Source organism: Procambarus clarkii, chromosome 18 (genome assembly GCF_040958095.1).
Source record: "Procambarus clarkii isolate CNS0578487 chromosome 18, FALCON_Pclarkii_2.0, whole genome shotgun sequence".
Taxonomy (NCBI): Eukaryota; Metazoa; Arthropoda; class Malacostraca; order Decapoda; family Cambaridae; genus Procambarus; species Procambarus clarkii.
Genome location: NC_091167.1, coordinates 11,403,786 through 11,426,009, shown reverse-complemented (window position 1 = coordinate 11,426,009; position 22,224 = coordinate 11,403,786). Strand labels below are relative to the sequence as shown.

The window sequence follows — 22,224 nt, the reverse complement described above, 5'->3', positions numbered from 1 at the left end:
GTGTGGTGTTGGTTTGTTTGTACTGTCGTGTGGTGTTGGTTGGTTTGTACTGTCGTGTGGTGTTGGTTGGTTTGTACTGTCGTGTGGTGTTGGTTGGTTTGTACTGTCGTGTGGTGTTGGTTGGTTTGTACTGTCGTGTGGTGTGGGTTGGTTTGTACTGTCGTGTGGTGTGGGTTGGTTTGTACTGTCGTGTGGTGTGGGTTGGTTTGTACTGTCGTGTGGTGTGGGTTGGTTTGTACTGTCGTGTGGTGTGGGTTGGTTTGTACTGTCGTGTGGTGTGGGTGGGTTTGTACTGTCGTGTGGTGTGGGTGGGTTTGTACTGTCGTGTGGTGTGGGTGGGTTTGTACTGTCGTGTGGTGTGGGTGGGTTTGTACACAATATTCCCAGTCACATTGTAAACAAGACGGTTCGTCAACTGGTTTTAAAACCTACCCAACATTACCGAACCTAATCTAATTCCGTGCAACCTAATCTAACTGAGCCGAGCCAAACACAGAGTAACCTAAGGTATGACATCTTAATCTAACAATATGTACGGGTTTATCAAACATAAGGGAAGCTTTGTTGAATTATCTTGTGTAAGATTTAACCTTACCTTGTTGTGGTGATAGTTTTGTATAGTAATTACCTAAGTGTAGTTACAGGATGAGAGCTACGCTCGTGGTGTCCCGTCTTCCCAGCACTGTCATATAATGCTTTGAAGTTACTGACAGTTTTGGCCTCCACCACCACCTGTCTATCACCCTGTTTACGAAAGTGAATTTTTCTTCGGCAGCTTTGTTTAGTTAGTTTAAATCTATGACATCATGTTCTTGAAGTTACAGGTCTCGGGAATTTTTCCCTATCAATTTTATCTATTTCATTACTATTTTTATATAGTGATCATATCTCCTCTTTTTTCTATCTTCTAGTTTTGGCATATTTAATCCCTCTAACCTCACCTCGTAGCTCATGTTCTTCAGTTCTGGAAGCCGTTTAGTTGTCTTTGCACCTTTTCCAGTTTGTTGATGTGCTTCTTAAGATATGAGCACCGAACAACCGCTGCATATTCCAGCTCTAGTCTAACAAAAGTCGTGAACAATTTCTTTAGTATTTTTCCATCCATGAATTTAAAAGCAATTCTGAGGTTAGAAAGTGTAGCATAGGCTCCACGCACGATGTTCTTTATGTGGTCCTCAGGTGATAGTTGTCTATCTAGAACCAACCCTAGATCATTTTCTTTATCAGAATTCTTTAAAGATGTCTCGCATAATTTATAGGTTGTGTGGGGTTTATGGTCTCCTATTCCACATTCCATAACATGGCATTTATTCACATTAAATTCGATTTGCCAAGTGGTGCCCCATATACTTATTCTGTCCAGGTCTTTTTGAAGGGTATGACAATCATCTAAGTCTCTTATCTTCCCTATTATCTTAGCATCGTCAGCAAACATGTTCATATAATTCTGTATTCCCTCTGGTAAATCGTTTATGTAGACAATGAACGTTGCCAGTGTAAGTACTGAACCCTGTGGTACTCTACTCGTAATATTTCTCCAGTCCAGTATGTTGTCTCTGATTACTGCCCTCATATTTCTGTCGGTTAGAAAAATTTTCATCCGTGTTGATACCTGGTTGATACCTGGTTGATGGGGTTCTGGGAGTTCTTCTACTCCCCAAGCCCTGCCCGAGGCCAGGCTTGACTTGAGAGTTTGGTCCACTAGGCTATTGCTTGGAGCGGCCCGCAGGCCCACATACCCACCACAGCTCGGTTGGTCCGGCACTCCTTGGGGGAATAAATCTAGTTTCCTCTTGAAAATGTCCACGGTTGTTCTGGCATTGTTAGGAGTCTACCTGTCACACTCGTCCATTATGTTTGTTTCCAGAACATCCTCTTATGTGGAATTGTTGAATGCCTTTTTTAGGTCCAGTCAACCCAACCATATCCTGTAAAATCTTTGTGGCTTGATCATAGAAACTGAGAAAATTCATTACACGGTTTTTCTTTGTTTTCGATCTTCCAGATTGAAAACCATACTGTCCATCTATTATTACATAGTTTTCTACAGGTGTTCTACCCAATTAGTTTTAATTAGTTTTTGGGGTTGGGGGGGTGGGGAGAGCCCCTTCAGCTCTCCGGCTTTCCGGAGCTATAAGACTGATATGGATATACAGTATTAAACTTTGGCAGCAGTCAGTGTGGATGGAGTTCTAGGCCTACCGAGGACCACGAGCTAGAAACTGGGACCCCTCAGAGAGGCACGAGGAACAGTGGCCTATAGAAACTCCAGTGTGGTTGGAAGCATTCTATGTCTGCCATCGACTGGGTCATACACCCGAAAGGTAAGCGCCCCAAAACAAACCCGTTCTGGTTAAGAAATTGCTACTGAAAGCTGAAACAGTAGACAGAACTCCCCAAACGAAAACGAGTAAACGAACATGACGCCACCATGTCTCTGCACTGCTTGTCTGCGCAGCTTCCCCCTCCTTGAGAGGGGAAAAGTACAGTACTTACAGGACACCTAGGCGCCCTGTAAGTACTGCCCTTGGGGCTTGGGGCCACCTTCCACAAGTCACTTTGGGGTCTACCTCTGCTCGGTCTTTTGCTGTTTGGTGATTGACCTTTCTTCATGTGCTGGGGTGTTTCATGCACCCTCGTTTGCCTTTGGGTAGGGGTAGTTTGCACTGGGAGGGGCGCAGGGTACTGAGCAGCTAGTTTTCACCTCTCATAGCGACCGGCTCTGTTCCACCTGGGTACGTTGTCCTCTTGCAGGGTTTTTCTATTGTTTTTGTTTTCTTGCCTGGTGGTGGGGGTCTGCCCCTTGGTTTTGGTCTCACCCTCTTGTATCTTGGTGGTACCCTGCTAGGGCCCTGTGAGTGTACACATCCCGGGAATGCAGCTTTAGCAGTTTGTTGGTAATACAGCATTGGGCGCCGGTTAGCAGTACCCTGTTTGGGCTTCCCCGAGTGTGAATTCTGTATCAGGACCCAGAGAAACCTTGTGGGGGCACGTAGGTCTGATGGATGTGATCCCTGGGTCCCCCCCCCCCCTTGCCTTGTGTGAGTTTGAGGGTTGCTCGGTCCCCTTGTCTCTGGGTGACCTTCACCGTTCATGCCTCAGTCATGCTGCATGCTAGTTCGGTGACACCTTTGACCAGAAGCCTCCGAGTTTTGTTGCTTATTTGTGACTCGGTACACTCAGTCCAATGATGACTATTCAGGTGCTGGCAGCTCAGGCATTGCATGCTCGTTTTTTGTTGCTGCAGTGCGATAGCTTGGTTGCTGACCCGGAAGCCCCGAGGCTGCCCCGTTTTAATTATGGGAACTCGGACTTGAGGGTGTTAGTTGCTTTGACTTCGTTCAAGTCCGCACCCCTTCGTTCTTCTCCTGCTGTGGTTCATCCTGGTCCTTTCCCTCCCCGATTCCAGCTCCGAAACGTCTGAGGGTTTCGAAGTTGGGGCAGGGTTTAGTTGGTTTCGAGACTTGGGCGGTCTCACGGGGTGCCCCTTCTGGGTTGGTGATGGAGGCATTTGAGCCGGTTTCTCCTGCCGACGCATCTGGGTCTGACCAGTGGGGCCCCCCTTCTTTCCTGCTTTTCCGGCTGCTCCGGTTTCTTCTTTTGAGGCCGGGGCTTTGGGGGATGGCTTGGCCCCGGGTCCTGCTGTGGGGGTTCCCAAGGCTGGTGAGGGGTTTACTTGGGGGGGGGGGGGGAGCCTTGGTCCTCGTTGGATCCCGCTTGAATTTTTGTACCCTATGAGCGGGCTTGTTGTTACAGGGAGTGGGGTTTTCCATCCCCACTCCCCATACGAGTTAGATTTGATCTCGGTCCCTCCTCGGGTTCGATTTCGTGTCCATTTGGGTCCGTTGGTCCCGTCCTTCCAGAAGTTTTCGGCCTCTCGCATCCCGCCTCGTGAAGTGTGGGAAGCCATTGCGGCTTATCTCCTACGTGACCCGAATTACGCCTCTTTCATGAATCCATCTTCGATTAAGTTTGGTTCTTTGTTTCCTTACTGGGTTCGTTGTGAGGTTCTGGAGTCGTCCTGGCTTGTGGACTGCCCTGTTATTTCGTTGGAGGCTTGGCATTTGTTATGGTCCCGCACGCTTGAGTGGAGTGAGGCTCTGACGGTCCAGGTTGACCTGAGGGGTGCGTTTGACCACCTATGTGCATGCTTGTTCGCCCTTGCCTTTCCTTGGAATGTTGGGGTTGTGCAGCTTCACGTGCAGGTTCCCACTCTTTCGACTGCACTGGTTGTGGAGGATTTGTGTTCGTCGCCTGTTGGCTTCTGACTTGCAATTCTTTTCCCCTCCTGGAGCTGTCCTCGAATTGGCTTGAGAAGGATGTGGAGGTGCTTGGGGCCATTCCTGGGTCTGGTGCCTTGGTTTCAGTGGCGCCTGCGTCGTCTGCCCTGTTGAAGCTGTTCGTGCCGGTCCTGCAGGATGTAGTGTCTTTCTTTGCTTCTCATCTCCTGTGTCGGCAGGCGGTGTTCGCGTCCTCCTTGGAATCTGCTTGGGCCCTGGCTCTTAGGTTTTTGTCGCCTTTTTGTCCCTTGCTGTTTGCAGATTCTGCTATTGGGCAGTATCTGCAGGCAGCTTCTTCCAGTTGTCATCCAATGTCAGACTTGATGGTTCTCCAGGGGCCCGTGGGGGTTTTCCTGGAAGGGTCATGCCAGGACTCAGGGTTCCTCCCGTCGTGATAGGCCAGTGGTGCCGGTTTCGGGGCCAGCACTGCCTTTGGACCCATCCCCGTTTGTTCGGTGCAGTGATCGTTCTGTGTGAAGGTCGGGTTGTCGTGAGGGGTGTTGGCCCTTTCACGGTTCATTCCATTGATGGGGAGATAGGAGGGTCAGGGTTGTTCTGTTTGCTCGTGCCTGGTCCCACGATTTGTGGGCCTTTTGGGTCATTTCGAGCGGCCTGCGGTGGCATTGGGTGGCCCCTCCTTTGGGGGGTTCGGAGCTGGCAGGGCAGGCCTCTTCTCCTTTTGCTCTGTTGGGTCATCTCGGAATGGGTGCACTTTGGTGTGGTCGAAACGATGATGTCCCTCAGGTGGGTTTCCCGTCTGTTTCCAGTCCCGAAATAAGACTGTGCAGACCTGCAGTTCGTTCTGGACTTGTCCCGTCTGAACCCCTGGGTTTATTGCCCCTAGTTTCTGATGACAACTTTGTCCCAGATCCGGCTTCTTTTGGCATCAGGCGCTTGGATGGTGTTCCTGGACCTCCGGGACACTTACTGACAGGTCCAGATTCATACGGGGTTAAGGGACTGGCTCTGTTTTGTTGCGGGACGTCGGGGTTACCACTTTTGTTGCCTTCCTATCGGCTTGAATCTGGCACCTTGTATTTTCACACGCCTTACCCGGGTCGTGGTGGCCCATCTGTGGCTCTTAGGGGTTCGGATTCTGGCCTAACTCGACGACTGGCTGGTGTGGGCTCCAGCCAGTCAGCGTGTCTGCTCGCCAGGGATTTCCCAGCTTGCTGGGTTTGAGTTCGTGGTGATCTGGAGGAAGTCCCATCTGGTTCCCTGTCAGGTTCGGTCTTGGGTGGGTCTTATGTGGGACTTGGACCGCTATCTTGTCTCTCCCTTCGGAGTCTCTGCTTCGCCTACAGTCCTGCCTTTGCCTGTTCTGAGGGACTTCCGGGTCACCTGGCAATTGCTTGAGGGTTTGTGCGGGAACCTTAAGTTTGCCGTGCTGGTCTACCCGCCGGGTCGGGTTTGGCTTTGTTGGCTGTTTTTGGTTCTTTCTGGGATGTTCCTTCCGCTTCTCTCGCGATCGCTGGGTTCGACCTCTGGGTGTCTTCCGTCGGCTGCTGTGTCGCCGGCTTCCTCTTCAGGTTTTTTGGGTTCAGTGCCTTGGCGCCTACTCGAGCCCTCGCTCAGTGCGTTCACAGATGCGTTGTCTCCTGGCTGGGGCTTTGTGCTCACCAGGCCATCCAGGGGCGGTGGGGTCTAGTCTTCTGTCGGGCGCATAGCACGGTGCGAGAGATTGCGGCAGTGTTTATATCGCTTCAGAGGTTTCCAGTCACTCGCGGATCGATGATCCGGCTCCATTTGGACTGCTCCCCGGTGGTTCATTGCCTGAACCGAGGGGTGTTCGATGCGGTCCTTGGCTCTTTGGGGCTGGTCATTTTGGGTGTCTCATCCGTTAAGTTCTCAAGATTTGGCTCTCCTGGATGTTCACTTTGGGGGGTGGGTGTCCAACGTCCTGGTGGACGGCCTGTCACAGTTCATTCCCCTGTTTACAGAATGAACGGTCGACGCTGACTCATTCAGTTGGCTCTGCCGGATGTATGGGCTCCCCAGACGTAGACCTCTTCACGTTGGCATGGTTGTAGCGTCCCATTATGTGGCGCCCTTCCCTGACTGCGAGGCCGTCGGGGTTGATGTCTTGCTGCTGGATTTGTCGAGGGGGGATTAAATTTTAAATTTTTTAAATTTTGCCCTGAGGGGCGAGTTTATTGTGCAGCGCCACTCATCTTGAGTGGACATACCGTCATAGCAGCATGTACAACACTCCCCAATAGGAAGAAAACCCGCTGGGTTGTTCATCCTGTCACTTGTACCCAGACACAGCTGGGACTTGCTTAACTGTTTCAAGTGAACAGCTCCTCAAACAAGAAGATTAACATCTATCAACCCTTAAAAGCTTACGTTATCTTGCGGGTGCAAAATGGGGAAATCTCTTAAGAACAGTATCAATATTTGACAAATAGTGTTTTCCTAACTCAAACAGTGTGGGGTTTATTATTCTACACATACTTCTGATGTGTTTCAGGTGTTCACATTCACGTAGATAGTGGTCAAGGCGGTGTCCACTCTCACCACAGATTCTGCAACTTCGCTGATTAACTGCTGTTTCCATTCCATATCTCCATGGATATTTGTATTCAAGACGAATTCTCGCTATTACTGATTCTCTCCCTTGTCCTCCTCTTCGGCCATAATGATTGGGATTGCCAGCTGCAACCATGTTGTACCATCGTACAGATTCACTGGTTTGTGCTTCTATCCTCCTTTCCTCGGTTACCTTGTCACGGTGATGTTGCCTGACAATACCTCTAATTTGTAGTAGAGTCTTGGGTATGAAGTATTCAATATGGTCTCCTTCAGCAGCCAGCACATCTACTTGTTCATTCCCACATATTCCAACATGGGAGGGGATCCACAGAAACTTGATGACTCTTCCCTGATTGGTAAGTACTCTCGCAGCTCTCTTAATTTCAGCGACTATTGCAAGATTTTCTGCCCGATTTTTACTTAGGCTTTGCAGTGCTGCTTTTGAATCGGTGCAAATCACTGCACCATTAGTGTTCCGTTCAAGAAACCTTAACGCCATAACAATGGCAGTTAGCTCTGCTTGCGTTGAAGAGGCATAGTTCTCAACAATACGTGCCTTTTCTTCATTTCTGCGTTGGAAAGTAATATCCTTGATTATCGTGTATGCTGCACCAGCCCTTCCGTTGACAGGATTAGATGACCCGTCAGTGTAGATTTGATCTAGTTCATCTCCGGCTTCTTTATAAATTTCCTCGAGATACTTGTGCCTCATTTCTTGTGGTAACATGTTGGATTTTTTTCATTGCCATTTCATTGATGATCTTGCACGAGTCATCCTCCCAGGGAGGTAACCTCTCTACAGGCAGGAGCTCACGGGCTTGCTCAAGCAGGTGAAGCTCTTCGAGGTAGCAGACTGATCTGTGATGCCATTTTTTGCTTCTCCTATTTTCCCCTGAAAGTAGCACAGAGCTCAGTTTTTTCTTAGCAATATCATTGAAATGGGGATCTCTGGCTATCCTAATTGCAAGCTTAGCATTCAGCTCCTTAATTCTGCTCTTAACACTGGGAAGGGACAACTCCTCTTGTAGATTAGACATTTTGGCAGTTCTTGGAACCCCAAGAATGATTGTCATGGCTTCATTTTGAATGCTTTCAAGCCTTTTCATATTGCTTTGGGAGTAGGTGCACAGAACTGGTGCGGCATAGTCTATGACGGAGCGCTCATAGGCTTTGTACATCATTTTAAGCACGGCAATAGAGGCTCCATGTCCATTCCAGATCATAGCTTTCAGTGCCCTGAGTCGACTTTCGCCTGTTCCTACGAGTTGATTGAGCACCTCTTTCTTCCCCTTGTTAGAGCCGACAGTGACGCCAAGGTACCAATAGTGGTCAACCCATTCAAGTGTTACACCATTAATTTGCAGTTCTTCATTTGCTCTCCGCTTGTGATGGGAGTATGCCTTCGTCTTGTTTGTGGAGAGTGAGAAACCGAGCTCAATACATTTCCTTCCAAGGAGTTCAATGGACTGTTCAATTTTTCCCAAGGTGGGAATTGTTACCTTGGGAATGTAATATCGAGGGGGGGATGTTACCTGTACTTCTTAACCCTTCAATTGCGCATCGCATCATATGATGCTTTGACCGACTTGCAGTAAATTGCGCATCGCATCATGTGATGCTTTGGAGTACTACGCAAGATTTAAACGGCCCGCGGATACATGGGGTTCACCGCACCTTCATCAGGGCTCTTGTAAACAGACGCCATTTAAAAAAAAAATCGTGGGCCAAACTCCTGGGGGTTAGGGGCCTCAGTATTGAGTGAGCAACCAAGCCTGACGCACGCAGCATGAACTCACAGCACTGCTGTTCAGCATGTGACCACAGCATCGCCTAAAAATGCCATAATATACTTGTTCATGCTATTATGTAGCGATGATATTATTACAGAAGACCCCTGACTGTGATAAAACTGACCAGGGTTCTGATAATAGCAGGATTGTGGTGATATTTAGCGCTGTGCTCCATGGAGGGAGGAGTAATGCTGTGGGAGGGGAGGGTAGTGGCGTTGTCTTCTGACTGTGTGTGGCCACCTTTTTTTGACTGCACTCACCATACCAGCTTAGTGGTTCGCTATGGTGAACACAAATGTAGATACTTATATATAATGTGTGTATAGAGGGTATAAACAGCAAGAGGAGTAGGTTGGGAGCCGCCATTTTGGTGAGGGAGGAGCGTCGTCTGCAGGACTTACCATGTTGTTTACTGATGACCACGATGGTCTTTGGGCACCATACCAGTTTACTTGTACCAGTATGGTGAATAAAACAGGTAGATACTTATATATAATGTGTGTATATAGCGTAATAACACCACAAACAGTATTGTTGGAGGAGAAATATTAGTGCGTCTGGCCTTGAGGGCGGCAGCCATCAGCTGACTGTGAGGTCCTATGTCTTTGTGCCTTTACTCACCATACAAACTTAGATGTACAGTTATGGTGAACAAAACATGTAAATACTTATATATAACGTCTGTATATAAAAGCAAAAACAGTATGGTGGGTGGAGAATGGTGGCAAGTCAGGTGAGGTGAGGGAGGGAGGGAGTGGCAGCCAGTGGCGGGCTGCCACTGCCACTCAGCATACCAACTTAGTGGTTCGTTATGGTGAACACGAATGCAGATACTTATATATAGCATCTGTATATAGTGAATAAAAGCAAAAACAGTATTGTGGGAGGAGAATGAGGGCGAGTAAGGTGTTGAGGGAGGGCGTGAGTGGCTGGCTGGTACACGGCGGTCACTCCTCGTTGCTTTTTGACTCATAATAGCAACTTAGTGGTTCATTATGGTGAACAAAACATGCAGATACTTATATATAACCTGTGTATATAGTGTAATAACCGAAAAAGTATTTGTTCACCGTTTGATGAACATAATTGAATCAACAATATGCATACCATATTTTTGAGTACAGCGATGATTCACTCATCTTATTATATAAATATATCACACTACACACTATTGAATAATATTACAGCAAAAAAACTACGAAAAATCAGAGACATTGAAATAATTAAGTAATTATCTCTGTGGCAACTCCGGCCTGACAGCTGGCGATCAACAGACCGCCTGGGACACACGCTGAGTCAGCGCCTGTGATCAATAGACCGCCTGGGACGCACGCTGAGTCAGCGCCTATTTTTTGCCAGAATTCCTTGCCCTATAATGGGCAATATATGCCACTTAGGATTTTTTTATTATTTTTCCCGTGATCAGTGAACACAAATTAACAGGTTAGGAAGAAAAAATAATTTTTTTTTTTTTTGGTATGCGTCTGTGGGTGTCAAAATGGTATATAGCTATGCGCCATTTAAGGGTTAATCCCGTTCAGCTGTTGCTCCAGGTCTTGGCTCACTTGGAGACTTACCAGGGAAGAGTAGGCCTCTTCACTTCTTCATTGCCAGCGCAGCCTTAGTTCAGGCTCGGTGTCCGAACCTGAGGGTCTTCTCGTGGCTCTGCCTCTTTCGGCAGATGGTCCAGTCCATTATGTGGCCGATTCGATCTTCTCCACGAGTCTTCGAGTTGGTCTTTCTGCCTCGACCACCACACAAGTGATGATAGACTCAAGTGACTTCATTGGTGGTGTCCCACCTGCGTGTTTTGTTTCGGTGACAGTATAAGGTTTCCTGGCAGTCCTTCCATTCTTCCTTGTCCATTTGCAGATGTACTTCTGCCTCTGTTCGGGTTGTTTTGTCCTTCCTTTCGTGGTTGTTCCAGGACCATCATCTTATGCCGTATACTGTAGCCTTGTATCATGCAGTGCTGGCAGAGCTGCTGCTGCTTGCGTTCGGCATTGTTACCTCCACGATGTTCTGCAAGCTGTCTCGTGCATTTTCACCTCCAGCCTGCTCGTGCGCTGCTTGAGCCGTCCTGGTTATTGGACCAGGTGCTCTCCTTCCTCTCTTCTCCTTGGTTTGTGGTGGGCCCCTTCGGTTCAGGTTTGCTTGGCATAGGCTCTTTTCTTGTTGGCATTGGCCTCTAGGGGTTTCTGCTCTTTTGGTCCTGGTATTTGTTCTGTTCGTTTGCAGCTGTCACCTTTTCTGGCAAGGTATGAGACTGCTACTTTCTGGAGAGAGTCCTTGGGTTGTTGATGCTTGGTTGGTCTGGGGGGGGGGAGGGGGTGCATCGTGTGTTGTGTCCAGTTGCAGCTCTCCGCCGTTTCCTGTGTACCACGGCTTTGGTGGTTGCAGGGACATGCTTTGGGTTGCCCCGTTTCCCTTCTTCCCTGTTCCAGGGTTTGGGTCTTCCAGGTTGTCTGCTGGGTCCTGCGGTCCTGCCCATGTATCCTCGTGCCCATGACTTTTGTGTTTGTGTGTTTGGCGATCGTCTTCTGGGTTTATCCCTCTTGTATTATCTTTGGGTAAGTAGCTCCGGGAAGCCAAAGGGGCTCCCCCTGAAAACCAGCGTTGAATGTAATGAAACGCCATTTTTCTGGGGGAGACCCGGAGGCTCCCTGGCAACCCGGGGGAGCCGGTCGGCCGAGCGGACAGCACGCTGGACTTGTGATCCTGTGGTCCTGGGTTCGATCCCAGGCGCCGGCGAGAAACAATGGGCAGAGTTTCTTTCACCCTATGCCCCTGTTACCTAGCAGTAAAATAGGTACCTGGGTGTTAGTCAGCTGTCACGGGCTGCTTCCTGGGGGTGGAGGCCTGGTCGAGGACCGGGCCGCGGGGACACTAAAAAAGCCCCGAAATCATCTCGAGATAACCCTCCGTCCTTCCCTCCCTCCCTCCCTCTGGTCGGCGGTTTTACACGTGTTGCTGACATTCAACCCGAGGGTGGGTTGGTTGGTTGGTGTGGATAGCCGGCATGAGACTCCCCCTTCTCCCTCCCAAGAAGAAAAAAGCTGCGCAGACAAGTGGCACGGCGATGTGGTGACATCATGTTTGTTTACTCATTTTCGTTTAGGGAGTTCTGTCTACTAGTTCGCCTTTCAGTAGTAATATCTTAACCAGAATTGGGGTTTGTTTTGGGGTGCTTACCTTTCTGGGTGCCTGACCCGGTCGATGGCAGACATAAAATGCTTCCAACCACACGGGGGTTACTATAGGCTATTGCTCCTCGTGTCTCTCTGAGGGGGCCAGGTTCTGGCTCGTGGTCCCCGGTAGGCCTTTTAACTCCATTCACTCTGACTGTTGCCAAAGTCTATAATATATCCATATCAGCCTGGATAGCTCCGGGGAGCCTCCGGGTCTCGCCCAGAAAAGTGTTTCATTACATTCAACGCAGGTTTTTCCAATATTTGGACACTTGCACTTGTCAGTGATACAGGTCTTTAATTGAGGGGGAGGTGTCTTCCCTGCTGCCACTTTTGTAGACTGGAAGTATGTTAGCCTCTTTCCACACATCATCTACAACGCCTGCACACAGGGATGCCCGAAAAATCAGTTGAAGTGGAATGCTGAGCTCGGGTGCACATTCTCTCAGACAACATGGTGAAACTACATTTGGACCAACTGCGTTGTTCTTACTTAGCTCCTTGATAATTTTTTCCACTTCATCTCTAGACTATGTGCTCTGTTGTTTTCTGGAATTCTTATTGTCTGGTTCTCTGAAGATTTCATTTTGTACAAACACACTTTGGAACTTCAAGTTTAATGTTTCACACATTTCATTTTCCATGAATGTGTTTCCCATTTTCAACCTCTCAATATTATCCTTTACCTGCAATTTGTTGTTTATGAATGTATAGAATAGGCCTGGTTCTGATTTGCATCTGTCCACTTAACCTTTCTCAAAATTTCTTTCTACCGTCTCCTTACTCTCCTGTACAGTAGTTGTTTCTCGCATCTTTGTATCCCTGAAAAGATACAAATACAGTAAAGATATGTGGTGTTGTGGTGCTTGTTTTAGTATAGTGTTGTGGTGCTTGTTTAGTGTTGTGGTGCTTGTTTAGTGTTGTGGTGCTTGTTTAGTGTTGTGGTGCTTGTTTAGTGTTGTGGTGCTTGTTTTAGTATAGTGTTGTGGTGCTTGTGCTTGCGGGGGGGAGGGGGGGCAGTCGCTGCCACACACTGCGGGGGGGAGGGGGGGGCAGTCACACACACTGTGCGGGGCAGCAGGGGGGTCAGTCGCTGCCACACACTGCGGGGGGGAGGGGGGTCAGTCGCTGCCCCACACTGCGGGGGGAGGGGGGTCAGTCGCTGCCACACACTGCGGGGGGGGGGAGGGGGGGGGGCAGTCGCTGCCACACACTGCGGGGCGGCAGGGGGGGGCAGTCGCTGCCACACACTGCGGGGGGGAGGGGGGGGGCAGTCGCCGCCACACTGTGCGGGGCAGCAGGGGGGTCAGTCGCTGCCACACACTGCGGGGGGAGGGGGGTCAGTCGCTGCCACACACTGCGGGGGGGGAGGGGGGGCAGTTGCTGCCACACACTGTGGGGGGGGGAGGGGGGGCAGTCGCTGCCACACACTGCGGGGGGAGGGGGGCAGTCGCTGCCACACACTGCAGGGGGGAGGGGGGGGGCAGTCGCTGCCACACACTGCGGGGGGAGGGGGGGGCAGTCGCTGCCACACACTGTGGGGGGGAGGAGGGAGGCGGTCGCTGCCACACTGTGCGGGGGGGGGGAGGGGGGGCAGTCGCCGCCACACACTGCGGGGGGGAGGGGCAGTCGCCGCCACACACTGCGGGGGGGAGGGGCAGTCGCCGCCACACACTGCGGGGTGGGGGGGGGGGGCAGTTGCCGCCGACATACTGCGGGTGGGGAGGGGGGGGCAGTCGCCGCTACCACTATGCGGGGCATACCTGGAGAGGGTTCTGGAAGTTCTAATCCCCAAGCTTGGCCCTGGGCCAGGCTCGATTTGTGATAACTTGTTTCAACAGAAAATTACTTGGAGCGGCCCCTGGGCTCACAGGTCCAATATTGTGCAACCCAGTTGGTTTGGCACTTATCATACTTATCATATTTGGCAATGGAATCTATCATACTGTAGAGGTGATTTTTTGTATACTATTATTGTCTTACACAGTAAAACACAACCACATAGTAAAATCACAAATACAACATCTTTCCTATTTGCCAACATAAAAGATGTCGAAACAATACAAAATTCACTTTATAGCTCGCTTCTTAAATATTCGCCAAGTTGTGCTTGTGGGGCTTGAGCTTCGGCTCTTTGGTCCCGCCTCTCAACTGTCAGTGAACTGGTGTGCAGGTTCTTGAGACTATTGGGCTCCATTCTATCTACATTTGAAACCGTATGGAATATGGTCTCCACCACATCACTGCCTAATGATTCCATTTTGTTAACCACCCTGACACTGAACAAATTCTTTCTCTAATGTCTCTGGCTCATTTGGGTACTCGGTTTTCACCTGTGTCCCCCCTTGTCAATAGAAACAATTGAACTCAAGCTACAAGAATAAAGCTACAAGAAACCGCAAAGAGGCAAAGAGAGCAAAAGGTCATCAGTGAAATAGAGAGGAATCCGAAATATTTTTTCTCCTATGCAAAATCATGATCAAAAACCACATCTAGTATTGGGCCCCTGCGAAAGGGAGATGGAACTTTTACATAAGACAACAACGAAATGTGCGTTACTGAGGAAACAGAACGACTCCGTTTTCAGCGAGCCACTAAACACACTAAAGATTGATAACCCAAATGAATTTGTCATAGATATGATACCAACAGCAAATCATATATCACACATCACCCTATTCCCCACTGGATTTTGAAGAAGTCATAAACAGTATGCCTATGCACTCTGCACCAAGCTCTAATTCTTGGAACTCCATATTCATAAAGAACTGTAAAAAAAAAAAGCACTTGCAGGCCCTTCACATTCTTTCGAGACAAAGCCTAGATATATCTTGAGGTTATCTTGAGATGATTTCGGGGCTTTAGTGTCCCCGCGGCCCGGTCCTCGACCAGGCCTCCACCCCCAGGAAGCAGCCCGTGACAGCTGACTAACACCCAGGTACCTATTTTACTGCTAGGTAACAGGGGCATAGGATGAAAGAAACTCTGCCCATTGTTTCTCGCCGGCGCCTGGGATCGAACCCAGGACCACAGGATCACAGGATCACAAGTCCAGCGTGCAGTCCGCTCGGCTGACCGGCTCCCTAAGATACCCTAGATACTGGCATTATCCCTAACATAATAAAAACAACAAAGATAGCACCACTCTATAAAGGAGGAAATAAGGAAGAGGCAAAATATTAGACCGATAGCACTAACATCACACATCATGAACATGTTTGAAAGAGTGCAAAGAAGCAAGATCACAAAATACATGGAATCACATCATCTCCATAACCCCGGACAACATGGTTTCAGAACAGGGTGGACCACTATGACATGGCATTAGATGCCATGGAAGACAAACAAAACGCTGATGTAATTGACACAGATTTCGCAAAAGCCTTTGACAAATGTGACCATGGTGTTATTGCACATAAAATGCATTCAAAAGTAATTACCGGAAAAATGGGCAGATGGATCTGCAATTTCCTGACTAACAGAACCCAATGTGTAATAATCAAAATAAAATCCGGTCCATGAACCATGAAGAGCTTGGTCCCCCAGGGTACTGTGCTTGCTCCAGTACTTTTTCTCATCCTCATATTGGACATAGACAAGGACACAATCTATAGTACCGTATCATCCTTTGCAGATGACACTAGGCTTTTCATAAGAGTAGGCAACATAGAGGACATGGCAAACCTCCAATCAGATGTAAATCAGGTCTTTCTACGGGCTACAGAAAATATGTTTAACGAAGATAAATTCCAGCTCATGTGCTTCAGAAAAAATGAAAATGTAAAAATGGAAACTACGTACAAAATTTGGTCAAATCATAACATAGAACAAAAAGGCAATGTAAAGGATTTGGGTGTACTCATGTCGGAAGACCTTACCTTTAACCCTTAAATGGTGCATAGCTATACCTGTATACCATTTGACACCTACAAGCGCATACCCAAAAAAAAAAATTATTTTTTCTTCCTAACCTGTTAATTTGTGTTCGCTGATCACAGGAAAAATAGTAAAAAAATCCTAAGTGGCATATATTGCCCGCTATAGGGCGGGGAATTCTGGCAAAAAATAGGCGCTGACTCAGCGTGCGTCCCAGGTGGTCTGTTGATCGCCAGCTGTCAGGCCGGAGTTGCCACAAAGAGATAATTACCTAATTATTTCAATGTGTCTGATTGATTTTTCGTAGTTTTTTTACTGTAATTTTATTCAATAGTGTTTAGTTAGATATATTTATATAATAAAATGAGAGAATCATCGCTGTACTCAAAAATATGGTGTGCATATTGTTGATTCAATTATGTTCATCAAACAGTGAACAAATACTTTGTCGGTTATTACACTATATACACAGGTTATATATAAGTATCTGCATGTTTTGTTCACCATAACTGTACATCTAAGCTTGTATGGCGAGTAAAGGCACAAAGACGTAGGACCTCACACAGTCAGCTGATGGCTGCCGCCCTCAAGGCCAGAGGCACTAATATTTCTCCTCCAACAATACTGTGTGGTGTTATTACGCTATATACACACATTATATATAAATATCTACATGTTTTATTCACCATACTTGTACAAGTAAACTGGTATGGTGCCCAAAGACCATCGTGGTCATCAGTAAACAACATGGTAAGTCCTGCAGACGACGCTCCTCCCTCACCAAAATGACGGCTCCCAACCTCCTACTCTCGCTGTTTATACCCTCTATACACACGTTATATAAAAGTATCTACATTTGTGTTCACCATAGCGAACCACTAAGCTGGTATGGTGAGTGCTGTCAATAAAAGGTGGCCACACACAGTCAGAAGACATCGCCACCATCCTCCCTCCCACAGCATTACTCCTCCCTCCATGGCGCACAGCACTAAATATCACCACAATCCTGCTATTATCAGAACCCTGGTCAGTTTTATCACAGTCAGGGGACTTTTGTAATAATATCATCACTACATAATAGCATAAACAAAAATATTATGGCATTTTTAGGCGATGCTGTGATCACAAGCTGAACAGCAGTGCTGTGAGTTCATGCTGCGTGCGTCAGGCTTGGTTGCTCACTCAATACTGAGGCCAATAACACCCGGGAGTTTGGCCCACGATTTTTTTTTTAAATGGCGTCTGTTTACAAGAGCCCTGATGAAGGTGTGGTGAACCCCGTGTATCCGCGGGCCGTTTAAATCATCTTGCGTAGAACTCCAAAGCATCACATGATGCGATGCACAATTTACTGCAAGTCGGTCAAAGCATCATATGATGCGATGCGCAATTGAAGGGTTAAAGAACACAATAAAGTAGCCGTCACAACTGAAAGAAAAATGACAGGTTGGATAACAAGAACCATTCATACTAGAGATGCTATACCGATGATGATACTTTTCAAAACGCTAGTGCTCTCTAGAGTGGAGTACTGCTGCACAATGACGGCCCCTTTCAAAGCTGGAGAAATCTCTGACCTGGAGAGCGTGCAGAGATCCTTAACTGCTAGACTCCACTCGGTAAAACATCTAAACTACTGGGACCGACCAAAGAGCCTAAATCTGTATTCTCTTGATTGCAGGTGGAAGAGATACATAGTAATTTACATGTGGAAAATAGTAGAGGGACTGGTCCCAAACCTGCACACAGAAATAACATCACATGAGACCAGAAGGCATGGCAGGATGTGTAGAATACCCCCGTTGAAAAGCAGAAGTGCAACAGGTACTGAGAGAGTATCAATCTCTATTGATAACTCTTATCAATATCAGAGGCCCAAGACTGTTCAACATGCTTCCACTACACACATGGGGCATAACTGGCCGACCCCTCGCAGTGTTCAAGAGAGAACTGGATAAGCACCTCCAAAGGATACCTGATCAACCAGGCTGTGATTTATACGTTAGGCTGCGAGCAGCCATGTCCAACAGCCTGGTTGACCAGTCCAGCAACCAGGAGGGCTGGTTGACGACTGGGCCGCAGGGACGCTAAGCCCCAGAAGCACCTCAAGGTAACCTCTATAGGTGAAGAAAACAAATAGGAGAACATCTCGAGTGCTCCATTCTATTCCAACGACGATGAGGAAGGCTATGTTAGAAACAGAAATGATCAAACTTGAACTGCAAGAATCATAAAATCCAAGAGAGGCAAAGAGAGCAAAAGACCATAAGTGACAGAGAGGAATCCGGAGTACTGTAATTTTGCGTCTATGCAAAAACTAGAACAAAAATTGCATCCAGCATTGGGCCTTTATGCAAGGGTGATGAAACTTTCACAGATGACAATAAAGAAATGAGTGAAGTACTGAGACCTCAATAAGATTCTGATTTCAGTGAGTCCTTAAACACACTGAAGATCAAAGATCCAAATAAATTCTTCATGAATGTGATACCAACATTGAATCACACATCAGATGACGCCCTAACCCAGCTGGACTTCGAGGTAGCCATAGACAGCATGCGCACTATGCCAGGCCTGGAATTCTGTATTCAAGAAGTCTAAAACACCACTCACAGGCCCTAAACATCTTTTGGAGACAGAGCCTAGATATTTGTCATCCCTGACACACTTAAAACAGCGGGCCGCTTGCTTGCTGCAGGCCGCTCCAAGCAACAGCCTGGTGGACCAAACTCTCACAAGTCAAGCCTGGCCTCGGGCCGGGCTTGGGGAGAACAACTCCCAGAATCCCATCAACCAGGTATCAACCAGCGGAGATTGCACCACTTCTCAAAGGAGGTAGTAAAGCAGATCCAAAAAAGGATAGACCAATACAGTAGCTCTAACTTCACACATCATAAATATCTTTGAAAGAGTGCTAAGAAGTAAGATTACAAATGACATGGAATCACAATATCTACATAACCCTGGGCAACATGGGTTCAGAGTAGGATGCTCCTTCCTCTCACATGTCATAGATCACTATGACATGGCCTTTGAACTCGCTCACTTGGTACTCCCAAGCTTGAGCCCTAGACCACTACACCATTACACGGCCAAAAGTAGTGCAACCTGGCATTCAGCTGAATCCACTAGGAGTCCTGAGTGAGTGGGTTTAAATCATCCTCATGGCTCCTACTGATTTTTTCATTGACATATCACTTTAATGTGATATCATCGTGCAAAACGCAGATGTAATATACTGTACACAGACTTTGCAAAAGCTTTCAACAAATGTGACAATGGTGTTATCGTACACAAAATGCACTCAAAAAGAATAACTGGCAAAGTAGAAAGTAAGTCTTTCAATGGGCCACAGATAATAATGAGATGTTCAATGAAAATAAGTTCCAGTTCCTCTGCTATGGAAAAAAAGAAAATTAGAAAAATGGAAACCGTGTCTAAAACGGAATAAAATCACACTGTAGAATGAAAAAGTAATTTAAAGGATCTAGGAGTAATCACGTTGGTGAGGGGTTTTCTATTTGCTTTCCCGACTGCAATGCGTACGTCACCAAAGTGCATATGGCAGACATTTCACGAAGCTGTCGGAATGCAGCAGAGAAAATACAACAAGCGTACAGGGCCTGGGAGCAAGGTTGAATAAGAATCCTTGAGGATCTCTTCTCAGACTAGCCTCACCTGGTCCTGATCCACGTTGGTCGTTGGAATCCGTTGGTCGTTGAGGTCCGTAGTAGCGTGTGGGGAGGGGAAGCACACGAGAGCACGAGCTCTGTGAAAAACGATATATATCTCTGGGTATTTCAGTGATACAGGAACTAAACACAGTCAGATAACTCATAAAGTGCATCTCAACTTATTAAACAATATACCATAGTGATTGCCATCCGACTTTTGTGCTTTAACCCTCAAACCGCTAGGGGCCCAAATGGAATTCACACCCACAGGCGCAACAAAAAAAAAAATCCAAAAAATTCTTTCGTCTTATAGAAGTGTTCATTTTTGTTCCCTGATCACGGAAAAAATAACAAAAAAATCGTAGGTGGCATATTTTAGCCGCAATAGGGTAGGGAAGTGTGGCAAAAAAGGGGTGTTGGCAGAGTCTTCGCCAGACGAGGTCTACTCCGCCCGAGCTGTCAGACGGCAGTTGCCACAAATATATTATTACCTATATTATTTCAATGTCTCTGATTGATTTTTTCTTAGTTTTTTTGCAGTAATATTATTCCATACAGTGAATTGTGGTATATTTATATTATAAAATGTGTGAACCATTGCTGTACTCAAAATTATGGCGACTCGTTCTAACCTCACACCGCTGACGCACGTGCACAATTGCACGGGTGTGGCTGGGTCGAGCGGATTGTTTTCTATACTGCTAGGTGAGGCGGGTCCTTGTCTAGACTATTCCCTTCTGTTAAGTGAGGAATTTCGTCTGTCACCGGGTCACCTGTGGCTATATTTTCAGGTCTCAAGCAGGCACTGTGGTTGGTCGTAGCTCCAGCTCTGGGTCGGTTCGACGCCTCAAAACCCTCAGTGGCACTAGTCACTCCATTGCCCCTCTCCACCTGTGTCATGCTTGTGACATCAGAAGCACATTGGGAACCAGTGTCCGGTGATTCGTTTTGCATTTCTTCGCTCATGTCTTCCTCATTCGATGTTTCGTTGATCACACCTGACCTACTCAACCCGTCGGCACTTATGTTGTCGGGTCCCTTTTTGTAAACCACGCGGAATGTGAACTGTTGAAGGAACAACACCCAGCGCATTATTGTAGGGTTTGCATTTTTTAGCATGCCAATGTGGCTGAGGGGTTGGTGATCTACTTGAACCGTGAAGTGCGTACCGTAGAGATTGGTAGAATTTCCTTACTCCCACCACAGCAGCAAGGAGTTCCTTTTCTACATTGGAGTACTTCTGCTCAGCATCGCTCAATTTACGACTGGAGTATGCAACTGGCCAGATTTCACCGTTGTACTCTTGCATGAGCACAGCACTAATACCTGTATTTGAGCCTTGAACTATATGTTTAACACATCTCTAACCCTGTCCATGGAAGACAGAAGAAAATGTATATATGCTGGTTAGCATTGTAAATGTGTGGCCACGTCTGTGGTAGAAAATAATAATAAAAAAAAAATGTATTTGAGGCATCTGTCCGTAGGATGTACTCCCTAGTAGAATCTGGTAATTGAAGCATTCATCCATAGACTAAGTTCTTCTTAAGCGTCGAGAATGCAGAGTTCTCCATTTCTGTCCAACGTACTCTAACAGGTGCATTCTTCTTGGTTAGGTTAGTTAATGGAGTTGCTATGGACGTGAAATTGGGAATGAAAGTTCTAAAGTACCCTACAAGTCCCAGGAATGACTTAACCTGAGTCTTGGTGGCGGCTTCACTGATCTTGGTGACCTTCTCGGGCAGCGGCCTGTTGTACCCTCCCCCTATCATGTGACCAAGGTACCTGACTTCCTTGCACAGCAACCCACACTAAGTGGGTTTTGCAACCATTCCTACTTCTTGTAGTCTTGCGAACACCTGACTGAGCAAGCTCAGATGTTCTTACCACATAGTAGAGTGGATGAGCACATCGTCCACAAACACTTCTACTCCAGTAATTTCCCCCCCAAGATCTTGCGCATAGCTCTGTTGAACACGGCAGGGGCATTCACCAGTCCAAACGGGAGGACTGTGAACTGAATGAGACCTTCGCTTGTCATGAAGGCAGTGCAGCGCTCACTGTCTTCATCTAGTGGAATCTGCCAAAATCCTTTTATCGGATCAAGCTTAGAGAAATAACAACTGGAAGCAATTCTCGGTCTCATTTTGATTGAACATTGGTTCAGCATCAAACTCTATGATGGAGTTCAACTTCCTGAAGTCGAGGCAGATGCGCACACCTCCCCCAGGCTTCTTCACTAACACCATCGGGCTTGAGTAGGGCGAGGTCGACTTCTCTATTACTCCCGTGTTAATCATAGATCCCAGTTCTTTTCTCACCTGTGGTACAAGGTGATGAGGAACAGGATATGGTTTTATGCGTACCGCTTGCTGCTCTTGCAAAGGTATGCGACAACCCTCTACCTTTGCTACTTTAGTGACGTCAGAGAGTACCTCCTTGTACTCTGCTACAAGTCAAGTAATCTGGTCGACTTGATGTTCAGACAGGTGGTCATCATCCTTAACATCTCGGTGTGTCTCCTGCTGTTGTTGATTGAAAAAACCCGGTTGACCTAACTCCTCATCGTCGCTTATCGCTGAGACACCGGCGATTGTTGCTGAGCGTAGTGGGTGGTCGATCAGTCCTGTCGATGTCGAGCCCCGTGGTCCTCTTCTGTCCGGAATCGCAGCCATGAATATATTAAGAAAATCGTCTAGTGACAGTCGGTGAATCACCAGAGCAAAACATACTGGTATCAGGTAACCCCTGGTGACAAATTGAGATCGTCTGTCAGTGGTCTAGAGTGAACCAAGTGCCGCCGCCTAAGTAATCTGTGTGAGACTTTACCACAATGTACCTGCATGGTACAATATAACAGTAGTCGCCACCACTCGCCCTGCCT

At 47.5% G+C, this 22,224-nt stretch overlaps 1 protein-coding gene across 3 annotated transcripts in view; it reads left to right on the top strand.

Annotated features, from left to right (window-relative positions):
- Positions 1-22,224, top strand: part of LOC123754474 (phosphatidylinositol 4,5-bisphosphate 3-kinase catalytic subunit alpha isoform) — a 257,757-nt gene that overhangs the window by 4,114 nt on the left and 231,419 nt on the right. The window lies entirely within an intron of this gene.